Source organism: Bubalus kerabau, chromosome 5 (genome assembly GCF_029407905.1).
Source record: "Bubalus kerabau isolate K-KA32 ecotype Philippines breed swamp buffalo chromosome 5, PCC_UOA_SB_1v2, whole genome shotgun sequence".
NCBI classification, from domain to species: Eukaryota; Metazoa; Chordata; class Mammalia; order Artiodactyla; family Bovidae; genus Bubalus; species Bubalus kerabau.
This window is the reverse complement of record NC_073628.1, coordinates 81,595,219-81,608,550: the sequence shown is the minus strand read 5'-3', so window position 1 is coordinate 81,608,550 and position 13,332 is coordinate 81,595,219. Positions and strand designations below refer to the sequence as shown.

General features: G+C 46.2%; 1 long non-coding RNA gene across 1 annotated transcript; it reads right to left on the bottom strand.

Annotated features, from left to right (window-relative positions):
* Positions 1 to 983: 983 nt before the first annotated feature.
* LOC129652898 (uncharacterized) lies at positions 984 to 12,125 on the bottom strand. The gene is made up of 3 exons (XR_008714834.1): positions 11,965 to 12,125; positions 11,185 to 11,346; positions 984 to 1,583 (listed from the first exon to the last, which is right to left on the bottom strand). It is a non-coding gene; the product is annotated as an uncharacterized LOC129652898 (long non-coding RNA).
* Between the last annotated feature and the right edge of the window lie 1,207 nt (positions 12,126 to 13,332).

The following is a 13,332-nucleotide window of genomic DNA, read 5'->3' as shown; positions in this document are numbered from 1 at the left end:
CAAGCCTCCACGTACAGGCAGGTAGCAGACACTTTCAAATGTGACTGTATATATAATCAGTTGAAGGAGAAGTCTTGACACAAGGTATAAACTTAAACTGGTCCCTCGCACTGATAAGCCTATGAGGTTTCTGCATTCAGTAAGACTGACTGGGAAGCAAGATGCCAGGTACCTGCTTCTTGCAGACACCTTTGATAAAAGAGCAAGGATGGGGTTAATTTGGGGTTCAGGCTGTGTTATACTCAAAGCCAGGGGTGCCCAAACTCTGGGCCACAAACCAGTACCAATCTATGGCCTGTTAGGAACCGGGCCACATAGTAGGAGGTGAGCAGCAAGCAAGCAAGTGAAGTTTCATCCATATTGACAGCCGCTTCCCACTGTCCTCCCATCGCCCCCAGATGGGACCGTCTAGTTGCAGGAAAACAAGCTCAGGCCTCCCACTGATGCTACATTATGGTGAGTTATATAATTATTTCATTACATATCACAATGTAATAATAATAGAAAGGGTTTCCCAGGTGGCTCAGTGGTAAAGAATACAACTGCCAATGCAGGAGATTCAGGAGACAGGGGTTCAATCCCTGGGTTAGGAAGATCCTCTGGAGGAGGAAATGGCAACCCACTCCAGTATTCTTGCCTGGAGAATCCCATAGATGAGGAGCCTGGCAGGCTGCAGTTCATGGGGTCACAAAGAGTCTGACACAACTGAGAGACTGAGCACACACACAATAATAATAAAGTGTAAGTAAGTATAATATGCTTGAATCATCCCCAAACCATCTCCCCACCACCAGTCCATAGAAAAACTGTCTTCCAGGAAACTGGTCTCTGGTACCAAAAAGGTTGGGGACCGATGCTCAAAACCTTTTGGTTTAACCGTGGACCCTAGTTAACAAATCAGGCTGCAGTCTCTAACATCATGGGGGTCTGAGATATACCAAATATACATGTATTTGACAAACACTTATACAGACTTTATTATATGCCCAGCATTATTTTTAATCACTTTAAAAATATTCTTTTAATTTAATGTTCATAATAATCCCAGAAGACAGGCACTGTTATTACCTTCATTTACTGATGAGACACAGAGAGGATACTAATGCTACTAGGCAGGTGCCAATGCAACTAGGCAACAGAGTCAAGATTTGAAACCAAATTCTGTGTCTTAACACTAACTCCTGGCCTTGTACACACCTCTTTTCTGGGTTGATTAAACATCACCATTTCCTCTCTAGTCCAATTTTGGGCACAGTCTGATGGCTAAATACATGTAAAATTCCACTACAGAAAAGGGTCTAATGTAAAAACAACTAATTCCATTTCTCAAGGATGGCTGAAGGCAGGAAAGATTGAAGGCAGGAGGAGAAGTGGATGACAGAAGATGAGATGGTTGGATGGCATCACCGACTCGATGGACGTGAGTGTGAGCAAGCTCCAGGAGACGGTGAAGGACAGGGAGGCCTGGCGTGCTTCAGTCCATGGTGTCGCAAAGAGTCAGACATGACTGAGCGACTGAACAACAAAGGACGGCTGCTGGACATGGTGACTTATTGCTCCCCTTCTGGTCTCACACTGCTCCCCTAAAAGGGCGGGGTCAGGTTTAATGTCAGGGAAGGCTTCAGAGGTAGGGATGAGACAAACCCCATTCTGACTCATCCTCCCCCATGCAAATGCCCCCAGGAGTAACACGCACACTAAAACTCAGTCCACTGAGCAGTGGAGTCCGTGACTGCCAGCAGATCTGTTACTGCTAGGGCCGGGAGGAGGCAGGAGGGTGTTACAGAGCAGAGCACCGATGCCTGGCAAAACACAGGCCAAGCCTGAAGGGAAGGAGCAGAGACAGTCGAGACGGAATGTGCTCGCTTCAGAACTTTGCCCGCAGTGTTTCACATTCCTCTGTTCTCGGACAAAGAGGAGCGGCTGTGTGTGCAGAGGACGGGAATGCAGCCCCTGTCCTGGTGACTCACACCGACACCACTTCGCTGTGGAGTTGTTTGTGTTTAACACCCAGCAGCCTTTGTCACAAAGGAATTCCTTCCCAAGAGATTCACTTGTCCCAAAAGATTCATTCCCAAAGAATCATTATAAGTCAAAATTCTATGAGCCAAGATTCCTAAAAATAAAGAAGCTTCCCTCCTTGGGCACCAAAATCTTTCTGACTGGGGGCTGGAGAGAGAGTGCGTTTTCAAAGTGGCAAACAAGATTAAGCTTAATTTAAGCCAATCACTTCAAGAGAAATAACCAAACTTTTAGTGCCATAAGTCACAGGGATCAAAGTACTACTTCCAGTTAAGGCTTCAACCTGTTCAAGGCACTTTGCATCTGCAGATTTTTTTGGTCATTGATTGAGAGTTCAATTTTGTCCAACACCAAGAGTTGGTATGGTGTCAGTATAAGCAGTAAATGAAATTAAAGTTCAGAATATGTTCTGCAAAGACAGTGTGACTAAAAGGCACAAACAGTAAGATAAAACGAAATAAGACCTTAAAGTCAAACAGACCTGCACTGGATTCTCAATCCTGGCAGCTGTGTAATTTTGGTCAACTGAATTTCCTTGAGCCTGTGTTCCACAACAAAAGAAGCCCCTGCAATGAGAAGCCCACACACTACAAGGAAGAGTAGCCCCCATTCGCTGCAACCAGAGAAAGCCCACACACAGCAATAGAGACCCAGGGCAACGAAAAATAAATACATAAATAATCAGCCTTCTGGCTTATTTTTTAAATGGGAAGAAAATGTATCCAAGGTACTTATTGATTATCCAACACACGTACACCACAATTCATGATATGATGGGAAAACAGAAGATATGCCTGCTTTTAAAGAGCTTAAACTCAAGACAAGGATACAAAAATGTTGACATTAGGCAATTAGCAACATAAAAGTCATAATGAACCTCAACTGAGCACTTACAATGTGGTGAACACATGCAGACTTCAGGATCTTGTCTGATCCACTTAACAACCCAATGAAGTCGTTACCCATTCACCATTTTCCAGATGAAGAAACTGAGGCTTGGCAAGATTTAGTTACTTACCCAAGGCCACAGAGCTCAAATATCGGCTTTGAACTCCAGCAATCTAAATCTACAGACATGACTTAGATACAACTGAGTCTTGTAAATTAAGGGGGTGTTAGACTAGTGACTCAGCAGTGGCCACAGGGACTGGAAAAGGTCAGTTTTCTTTCCAATCCCAAAGAAGGGCAATGCCAAAGAATGTTCAAACTACAGCACAATTCACTCATCTTGCTGCTAAGTCGCTTCAGTCGTATCCAACTCTGTGCGACCCCATAGACAGCAGCCCGCCAGGCTCCCCCGTCCCTGGGATTCTCCAGGCAAGAACACTGGATTGGGTTGCCATTTCCTTCTCCAATGCATGAAAGTGAAAAGTCAAAGTGAAGTCGCTCAGTCGTTCTCGACTCTCAGCGACCTCATGGACTGCAGCCTACCAGGTTCCTCCGTCCATGGGATTTTCCAGGCAAGAGTACTGGAGTGGGGTGCCATTGCCTTCTCCTTCACTCATCTTACACGCTAGCAAAGTAATGCTTAAAATTCTCCAAGCCAGGTTTCAACAATACGTGAGTCATGAACTTCCAGATGTTCAAGCTAGTTTTAGAAAAGGCAGAGGAACCAGAGATCAAATTGCCAAAATCCACCAGATCATCGAAAAAGCAAGAGAGTTCCAGAAAAACATCTACTTCTGCTTTATTGATTATTCCAAAGCCTTTGACTGTGTGGATCACAACAAACTGTGAAAAATTCTTCAAGAGATGGGAATACCAGACCACCTGACCTGCCTCTGGAGAAACCTATATGCAGGTCAGGAAGCAACAGTTAGAACCGGACATGGAACAACAGACTCGTTCCAAATTGGGAAAGAAGTACACAAGGCTGTATACTGTCATCCTGCTTATTTAACTTATATGCAGAGTACATCACGAGAAACGCTGGACTGCATGAAGCACAAGCTGGAATCAAGATTTCCAGGAGAAATATGAATAACTTCAGATATGCAGATGACACCACACTTATGGCAGAAAGCGAAGAAGAACTAAAGAGCCTCTTGATGAAAGAGAAAGAGGAGAGTGAAAAACCTGGCTTAAAACTCAACATTCAAAACACTAAGATCATCCAGTCCCATCACTCCATGGCAAATAGATGGAGAAACAATGGAAACAGTGACAGATTTTCTTGGGCTCCAAAATCACTGCAGATGGTGACTGCAGCCATGAAATTAAAAGATGCTTGCTCCTTGGAAGAAAAGCTATGACCAACCTAGACAGCATATTAAAAAACAGAGACATTACTTTGCCAACAAAGGTCCATCTAGTCAAAGCTATGGTTTTTCCAGTAGTCATGTATGGATGTGAGAGTTGGACTATAAAGAAAGCTCAGGGCCGAGGAATTGATGCTTTTGAACTGTGGTGTTGGAGAAGACTCTTCAGAGTCCCTTGGACTGCAAGGAGATCAAACCAGTCAATCCTAAAGGAAATCAGTCCTGAATATTCATTGGAAGGACTGATGCTGAAGCTGAAACTCCAATACTTTGGCCACCTGATATGAAGAACTGACTCATTTGAAAAGACCCTGATGCTGGGAAAGATAGAAGGCAGGAGGAGAAGGGGACGACAGAGGATGAGATGGTTGAATAGCATCACCGACTCGATCGACACGAGTTTGAGCAAGCTCTGGGAGTTGGTGATGGACAAGGAAGTCTGGTGTGCTACAGTCCATGGGGTCACAAAGAGTTGGACACAACTGAGTGACTGAACTGAAGACTGAAGATTAGTGACTCAAGACTTCTTGGAGGAGGTGAGTTGGGCCCCAGAGGAGAGTGGGATTTGGACCAGCAGAAGATGCAGAGTGAGTAAATCACAGGAAAAGCCTCCCACTGAAGACTCCAAAGGACCACAGAAAGAAAGGGGAAACTTTCTTAAGGGGAAAAGAAACCAGAAAGAGAATTCCTTTACAAAATACTGCTTGGAACCCAGAATTTCAGATGGCCTCACATGTAAGAATAATGTCCCACATTTTAAACAATGCACCAGAGTTTACAAAATGCTTTCACAAAATCTTTGCATTTGATGATGACAAGAGGCAACATTTATTGAGCAACTTACAATAAACCATGGCTTCCCTGGTGGCTCAGATGGTTAAGAATACACCTGCAATGTGGGAGACCAGGGTGTAGTCCCTGAGTTGGGAAGATCCCCTGGAGAAGGGAATGGCTACCCATTCCAGTATTCTTGCCTGGAGAATTCCATGGATAGAGGAGCATGGTGGGCTATATAGTCCATGGGGTCACAAAGAGTCTGAGACGACTGAGCAAGTAACAGTACAGTTTTATAACAAACCAGGCACTGTATTAAGCTCATTCCAGCCTCACCAGGGCCCAAATGAGGCAGGTTCTATTACTGTCCTTCCCAGATGAGAAAATAGATGTTTAGGTCAGTTAACACATGGCAACAGTAGGGTCTGAGCCCAGATCTTAACTCTGGAAGACATCATTCAACCACGTGGTTCTCAGAACAACCCATTTAGTAAGCAGGGCAAGTATTATTGTCATCTTTCAGAGGAAGAAAGTGAGTCTCAAAGAGAGCAAGTAACTTGAGTGAACTTACTCCATTAGAACCAAACCAGGTTGGCAGCACCTACCCCTTGCTTACCCCTCCACCACCCAAGACAGGCCTCCCCAGTCCCCTTCCTCCGACCAGGTGTAAGATGGGACTCCCTTAAAGAAAGGAGCGCCTGTTTGCCTTCCCGGGACTGAGGGGTCTCCAGCTCCCGCCCTCCTGGAAACCGGTTGCCTGGCGACCGCCAGGACCGCATGTTTGCGCCTCTGGGCTGGGCCTGTTATTTCACACGAGCTGGCACTCCCGCCGAGGCCTCTGCCAGAGGGCTGGGTCGGCTTTCCTGTCTATCTCCTCTGCAACAGCTGTGTTTTCAATAGGGAGAGTCTCCTGCTCGCCTCTCCTCGTGGGAGGACCGCTCTCCAACTCCCCTTATTAAATACCAGGCTCCCGTGCGCGGTCGCGGCAGGGTTGTGCGAGGATAAGATTAGGAGGGGGCCCCGCCCCTGTGCCGTGGGTGGGCACCGACGAGGCGCCGGACTTGGCTGGGCCTGGACAACCTCGGGCACAGGACTTCCCTGGGCCACCGCCTGTGAGGCCCTGGGGGTTGGGAGGCCCGGGACGTCAATTTCAGCACCGGGAGCCCCTGGAAGGCATCGCCTTCCCTCCGCAGGAAACCCCGGGGTTTTGCCCATGCCAGGAGGAAGGAAATGAAGAGGGGGAGCAAGACAGAGACAAAGCGAATGAAGAAAATCCAGGGAGGAGAAGACAGGAATTACGGGCCAAAAGACTAACACTGGAGAAAGAGGCTACCACGTGTGCTGCCAGTCTAGCTTTCAATCAAGCCTGAGGCCGGTGTCTCGGACTCTGCTTAACAAATAGAAATTTTAACTGAACAAAGTTAAGTTTTACCCCAAATTTACTAAGTTGTGGACTAAACTGCAGACTGGCCCTTAATACAAAATAAAGACCATCCTCCTTTACAGCCTCCTCCCAAAAGGATGGTGACTTCATCCTTGTGGAAGTCTCCCAGGCTTCCCAGGCGGGGTTCTCTCCCCGAGAGAGCCATGTGCTTTAGAACAGACTCCTCCCGAGGCTGGCACCGCCTTGCTGCCCTCTTCCCCTCTCTCCCTCCCTAGGACCTATCCCCCCACCTTTGCCCTCCTCCACTCTACCCCGTCAGCTCACACATTTTCATCATCTGTCTCACCCTCCCCTCCACCTTTTCTGTCTCTCTGGCTCTGTTCCTTGCAATTCATATGGTTTTTAAATCCACCGCTTCCTTTCAGTGGTTACAGAAGGGATAAAAGCTTTCCTTTATGTTTGCCAGTGTTTAAATTGCTTTTGAAAACACCCAGTGGTAAAGCCTATGAAAAGGGGACAGTCTTTTTCAACTGATTGTTTATGAAGAACTTAGCAGGAAAAACAGGCAGGGGGGTGCTCAGTAATTGCTAGGCTCCATCCACCTGTCCCCCATCCTGTGGGGGGCCCTAACTCTTCTTGGAGGAATAGCAAATCACCTGCCCAGGACTGGCTAGTGCGAGGCCACCTCCAGAGGGTCAAAGGCTTTGCCCTGTGCTCTCCCAAGCCAGGGGGCCCTGGAGCAGGCAATGTGTGCTCAGTTATGAAGGAAGGAGTGGCCTCCAGATCACAGGCTTTCAGTTCCTGCTGCACTGCTGCCGCCTTTCAGGAGACCTGGGCTTTCTGCTCCCAGAGAGGCTCCTCGTCTCCTCCCTCAAAGTCATCAGCATGGAGTTTCTACAGGGAGAAGCCCTCTGCTGCCTGGCTGCTTTCTCATAGGTAATATCTGGACACAGTCTCACCACTTCTTTTTTTTTTTAATTAATTAATTTACTTGATTGCACCTGGTCTTAATTGCAGCATGTGGGATCTAGTTCCCTGCACAGGGATGGAACCCAGGCCCCCTGCGTTGGGAGCCTGGAGTCTTAGCCACTGGACCACCAGTGAAGTTTCACCACTTCTTTTATCTTAGCAGTCACTTGGGTTTCTCATTTCCAGTTCATCGAGCCAGTCAAATGACTTGATTCCCTCATTTGTGAGGACTCCAAGCAAACAGGAGTCTAGGTCAGGGTACCATACTCATCAGCACTTCCGATTCTGCCCATTAGCGGTACCAGAAAGGAAGACTCTTCTCTGGCAAACCATCTTGAACAAAGCCCATAACTTCCTCTACTCACCTGATCCCTACCCCACACTCCTCCATACCATCCCTTCAGTTTCTCAGGGAGCCTCAACCTCCTTGCCCTCCTCTACCTTCTCCACTCAGAGTCACCTCTACAGGGACTTATCTTCTAGGAAAGTATCTCTTTGCGAATTTCTGCATAAACATGATAAACGCTTAAGAACATGAACTCTGGAGTAGGAGAAATCTATGTTCAAGTCTCTACTGCTGCTGACTGTGTTGCCAACACTAAATGAGACTAAATAAAATTCTCTGGGAAGCGTTTTTTAAAAAGTGCCTTTTGCACAGAAAGCTCTCAGTGATGAAATTATTATTACTCATGACCATTCAACACTACAATGAGCTGAGTAGGACTCCCCCTACTTCAAGGGGCTTCCTGTTAACTGGAGGAGTCAGACAAATTAACAATTAGATATAATGCTATAAAGTAGTAAGATATAGATAGGTGTCTCTGTCTCTGGTTTCTCATATCTAGTCTTTGACCTTCACTCCTGACACAAGAGCTCCTAAAACCCTTGGAACTTTCTAGGAGCATCTTTTGTTCTAAGGACATGAATCTGGTGGGCTCCTGGATGGGGAGTTGGTCATCAGAAAGACTAAGCCATGATTAGAAGCTTGGAACTTTCAGCCGCACCTGGGTAGGGAAAAGCAAAAAGAGTTCCCAACCGATCATACCTATGTGATGAAGCCTCCACAAAAAGCCCTGAAGTACAGAGTTCTGAGAGCTTCCAGGCTGGTAACACATCCATGTGCCAGGATGATGGTGTACCCCACCTCCACAGGGACAGAAGCTCCTGAATGCTCAGCATCCTTCCAGACCTCGCCCCATGTACCTATTCATATGACTGTTCATCTGTATCCTCTGTCGTATCCTTTATAATGAGCTAGTAAACACAAATGTTTTCTTGAATTCTGTGAGTCATTTTAGCACATTATCCAACCTAAATAGGAGGCCATGGGAACCACAACTGATAGCCAGTTGATCAGAAGTACAAGTGACAGTCTGGGACTAGCAATTAGCATCTGAAGTGGGACAGTCTGTGGGACTGAGCCCTAAATTTATAGGCAGAAAATAGTGTCAGAACTGAATTGAACTGTAGGACACCCAGCTGGTGTCAGAGAATGGGTTGGTGTGGGCAAAAACCACACATCTGGCCTCAAAAGTCCTGAGTGTGAGGGTACAGGAAAACAGCACATTTTGCCCCAGACAAATGCCAAAGAGAATTACATATGAGCTAGAATAAATGCATTTACATATGAGCTAGAAGTATGGTGTATCCTGGGGGAGGTGGGGGAGAGAAGAAGGATTAACCTTACCAGGAGAACAGAAGAGACATAGCAGTGGCACTTGAGCAAGGTTTTAAAGCATGTATAGGACTGGCATGCTGTGACTCATGGGGTCGCAAAGAGTCGGACACGACTGAGCAACTGAACTGAACTGAACTGATAGGACTGTGATCAGTGGAAGCCAATGGAAGCATCGGGGGAAGCACAGAAATGAGAAGGTGCAGAGTGTATGGAGTGAACAACGCTGGATGCTTCCTTAGGTTCTAGCCTGTCTTCCTTCTTCCCAACAGTTCCCAATGTCCATTTAAGGGTCCATTCAGTTCTGGGAAAAAGTTCTGATGTAAGGAGGAACTTTGTAGCTGCATCTCACATTGACCACTGGGTTTGGTGCAGGAGTAAAAAGATGGCATAAACAAAGTCTAAGCAGATTGGGCTTCCCTGGTGGCCCGATGGTAAAGACTCTGCCTGCCAAAGCAGGAGTCACATGAGACACAGATTCCACCCCTGGGTTGGGAAGATCCCTTGGAGGAAGAAACAGCAACCCACTCCAGTATTCTTGCCAGGATAATCCCATGGATAGAAAAGCCTGGCTGGCTACAGTTCAGGAGGTCACAAAAAGTCTGAAGAGACTAAGCAACAATCAGATTGAAGATGGATTAGGAATGCTGGGGCAAACACATTCTGTTTTTCTTTAGAGACATGAACAAAGAAGCACAAAGCCCAAGAGTTGCTGGCAATCATCTTGAGACCATGAGAATCAGTTGAAAATGAATCGAGTCCTTGGGGAAATTGTTGAGCTGCTGGATCAAGCCCTGCCTGCAGCTCAGACAGATAATGTCCTTTTTTTTAAAAACCCAGAAGCAAATAAATCCCTGGATTGTATAAGCCAAGCTTTTCATGTCTTGATGTTCAAGAGATGACCTCAAAAGTATGTATAGCAAGAATCTGGGGGGTGGTGGGGGAACATGGAGGACTGTACAAGACATTGACACTTGAAAGGAATTAGAGGGTTAAATCATGAGGGGCTTTCCTTGACCCACACTAAGGTATTGGACTTTACCTGTAGGCAGTGGGGAGACCCACACTGAAAACTGTTGAGGAAGGGAGGTGACACAATACACTGGTTTAAGGAAACTAACTCTGATGGCAGGACGAGTGATAGACTGCAGGGAAGAGCGATTAGAAGCAAGAAAATGTGATTAGTAATGAGTCTGGAAATTTTATCAAGTGCCCCCCAGAGGTCAACACTGCCCAGAGTGGGGAGCGGTAAGCAAGCAAAAATACTCCTGTGGTTACCCCTCTTATCAGTACCAAAGGCCTTCCCTTTGCCCTCAAAGGCATCCAGTATACAGCTGAGAACCCAAATCCTAGTACTGTGATACCTTAGCAGGCTAGCTAGTTGTCTTAGAAGTTTCAAATAACAGGAATTTTAAAAAATTTTAAATCTAAAACAAAGTGCATTTCAATTGACTTAAACGTTTGAACTAACAATACTTTTAAAGGGTAGGAAAAAGAATACACCCCAGAACAACAAGCCAAAACAAAATGTCTCCATTCCCCAAGTGTGTGAATCACTGATAAATCATGGTGCTGCCAGCTCCCTTCCTGATGGGTGCATACGCCACAGCTTGGGTTCCCAGCCCCCTTGGCAGCTGTCAGTTTGCTAGGGCCTTCGAGAACCTGTGCACAGAAGGGGCCTCCAGCACTCCTGTGGCTCCATCCTCTATATCCACGAGAAGATAGAAATCTCTCCTGGAGAGATGTAAGCATCTTCGTTTTCTCACACTGCACGTAGACAGCCCTTGCTCCCTGCTGCCCTTGGGCTGCCCCACCGTTCCAGCAGTACCTTGGGCTGACAACGCCAGGGCAGTGATGGACCACACCCCCACATCTCGCCCCCCTGCCTCGTAGCTTCCTCGTCAGTGCCTTAACAGCACTTGACAACCTGGCTGCTCCCATTTGGCCTCATCCTCCAGTCTTTCCCACAGGCAGACTGCCACCTGCATTCCACAGCAACTGTTTAATTTACATAATTCCAATAGCACTCATTGCCAGCTTCCTGTTTTTGTAAACTCCTGGACAATTTTTTCGTTTCATAAGAAACAAAAGCCTGGACTCACAATCAACCTTCTACCAACCCAGTCCCTCCGCATCAAAGGAGACAGGGAAGCTTCTCTCTGATGGCTTCCCTTCTTATTTTAGAAACAGAAGCTTAAAAAGCACCCCGTGGTTTCCAATCCAGAGTTTCATACAAGCTTTTGACTTCACTGGTTACTGGCTTCCTGTTAACAGAAAGAAGTTTCAAGCTGAGTCAGAGAAGAGAGCCAGGCCCAGCCGTGATTCATTGGTGTTGTAATGACACCCTGCCACCACCACCAACCGCCATCAACCCTGCTTCTGCCCAAGCTGCTGTGGCCCATAGCCTAACCCTAGGAGAGCAAGAAACTGAAGCAGTTTTCCTGATCCTCTCTTCCAGATGGTGTAGCAGTGGCAGTAGTCAGCACAGGCCAAGCAAGGCTGGCCTTGGGATAAGGAGACCAGATGGGCTCTGAATCAGGGTGACTTTAGGGATGCCCAGGAAGGCACCACAGCTTCAAAATAACTTCTGCTTCTCCTACCCTGCCTTTTCTGCAGGGCCTGATGATTTCCTCCCTCTGAGCTCTATTGGTCTTCCTTTAAGATACAAAGACAACTTAAACAGGCCACTCACACCCTAATATGATTAATATGATGAGTTCACTTTGGAAAACACGAGTCACTTGAGAAAGCACATGGAAGAGACGCAGAAATGATAACCCAAAAGACAACCAGGCCAGGAAAGGGACACAGATGTCAATTACTTCACAGTGTTGCCCAGGACCAGGCTTGGCTGCAGGGTTGGCAGTTGGGAAAACACTCACCCCTTTGCCATGACTCTAGTTTGGGGATTTCTCTGGATTCCAAGGTCGTCTCAAAGAGCCTCAGCAGAGAGCAATTCACTTAGAAGCTGCTTTATAAATGCAGGAATAAAATGAGGAGGGTTTTCACTCCTACACTGTTGGTGAGAATGTATGTTGGTACAACCACTAGGGAGAACAGTTTGGAGTGTCTTTTAAAAACTAAAAATAAGATTGCCGTATGATCCAGTAATCCCACTGCTGGGCATACATCTGAAGAAAACTATAATTTGAAAAGATGCATGCACCCCTATGTTCATAGCAGCACTGTTTACAACAGCCAGGACATGGAAGCAAGGTAAGAAAAGTCCATCAACAGATGAATGGATAAAGAAGATGTGGTAGATATATATAATGCGATAAAGAAGATGTGGTAGATATATATATAATGCAATACTGTTTAGCCACAAAAAAAGAATGAAATAATGCCACTTGCAGCAACATGAATGGACCTAGAGATTATCATACTAAGTCAGAAAGAGACAAATATCATATAATACCACTTATATGTGGAATTTAAACTATGACCCAAATGAACTTATCTATGAAACAGAAACAGACTCACAGACATAGAGAACAGACTTGTGGTTGCCAAGGGGGACAAGGGGTGGAGAAAGAAGGATTCAGAGTTTGGGATTAGCAGATGCAAACTATTAGATACAGGATGGATAAACAACAAGGTCCTGCTGTATAGCACAAGGAAATACATTCAATGTATAGTCAATATCCTGTGATAAACCATAATGGGGAAGGATACAAAAAGGATATTCTGCTACTGCTGTTCAGTTGCTTCAGTTGTGTCCCGCTCTTTGCGACCCCATGGACTGGAGCCTGCCAGGCTCCTCTGTCCATGGAATTTTCCAGGCAAGAATACTGGAGTGGGTTGCCATTTCCTCCTCCAGGGGATCTGACCCAGGGATCAAACCTGTGGCTGCTGCATCTCCTGCATTGCAGGGGGATTCTCTACCAATGAGCCTGAAAAGGATATACAGACGAAAGGTTGTTGTTGAACCACACAAAGACGCCAGGATTCTTGGCCTCTGGAGGAGAAGAATTCAATCCGGGGCCAGAGACGAGACTTGATCGCTCAGAGCTTTTGTGTAACAAAGTCTTATTAAAGTATAAAGGAGATAGAGAAAGCCTCTGACATAGACATCAGAAGGGGGTAGAAAGAGTACTCGCTTGCTTAGTGTTAGCAATGGAGTTATATACTCTCCAATGAATCCAAAGAATGTCTGGAGGTTGTAAAGACCTCACCAGACCTACTCCCATAATTTAGATTTTAAGATAACAGGACTAGCCAGAAGGTTTAATCCAGAGACTGTCCTCAGG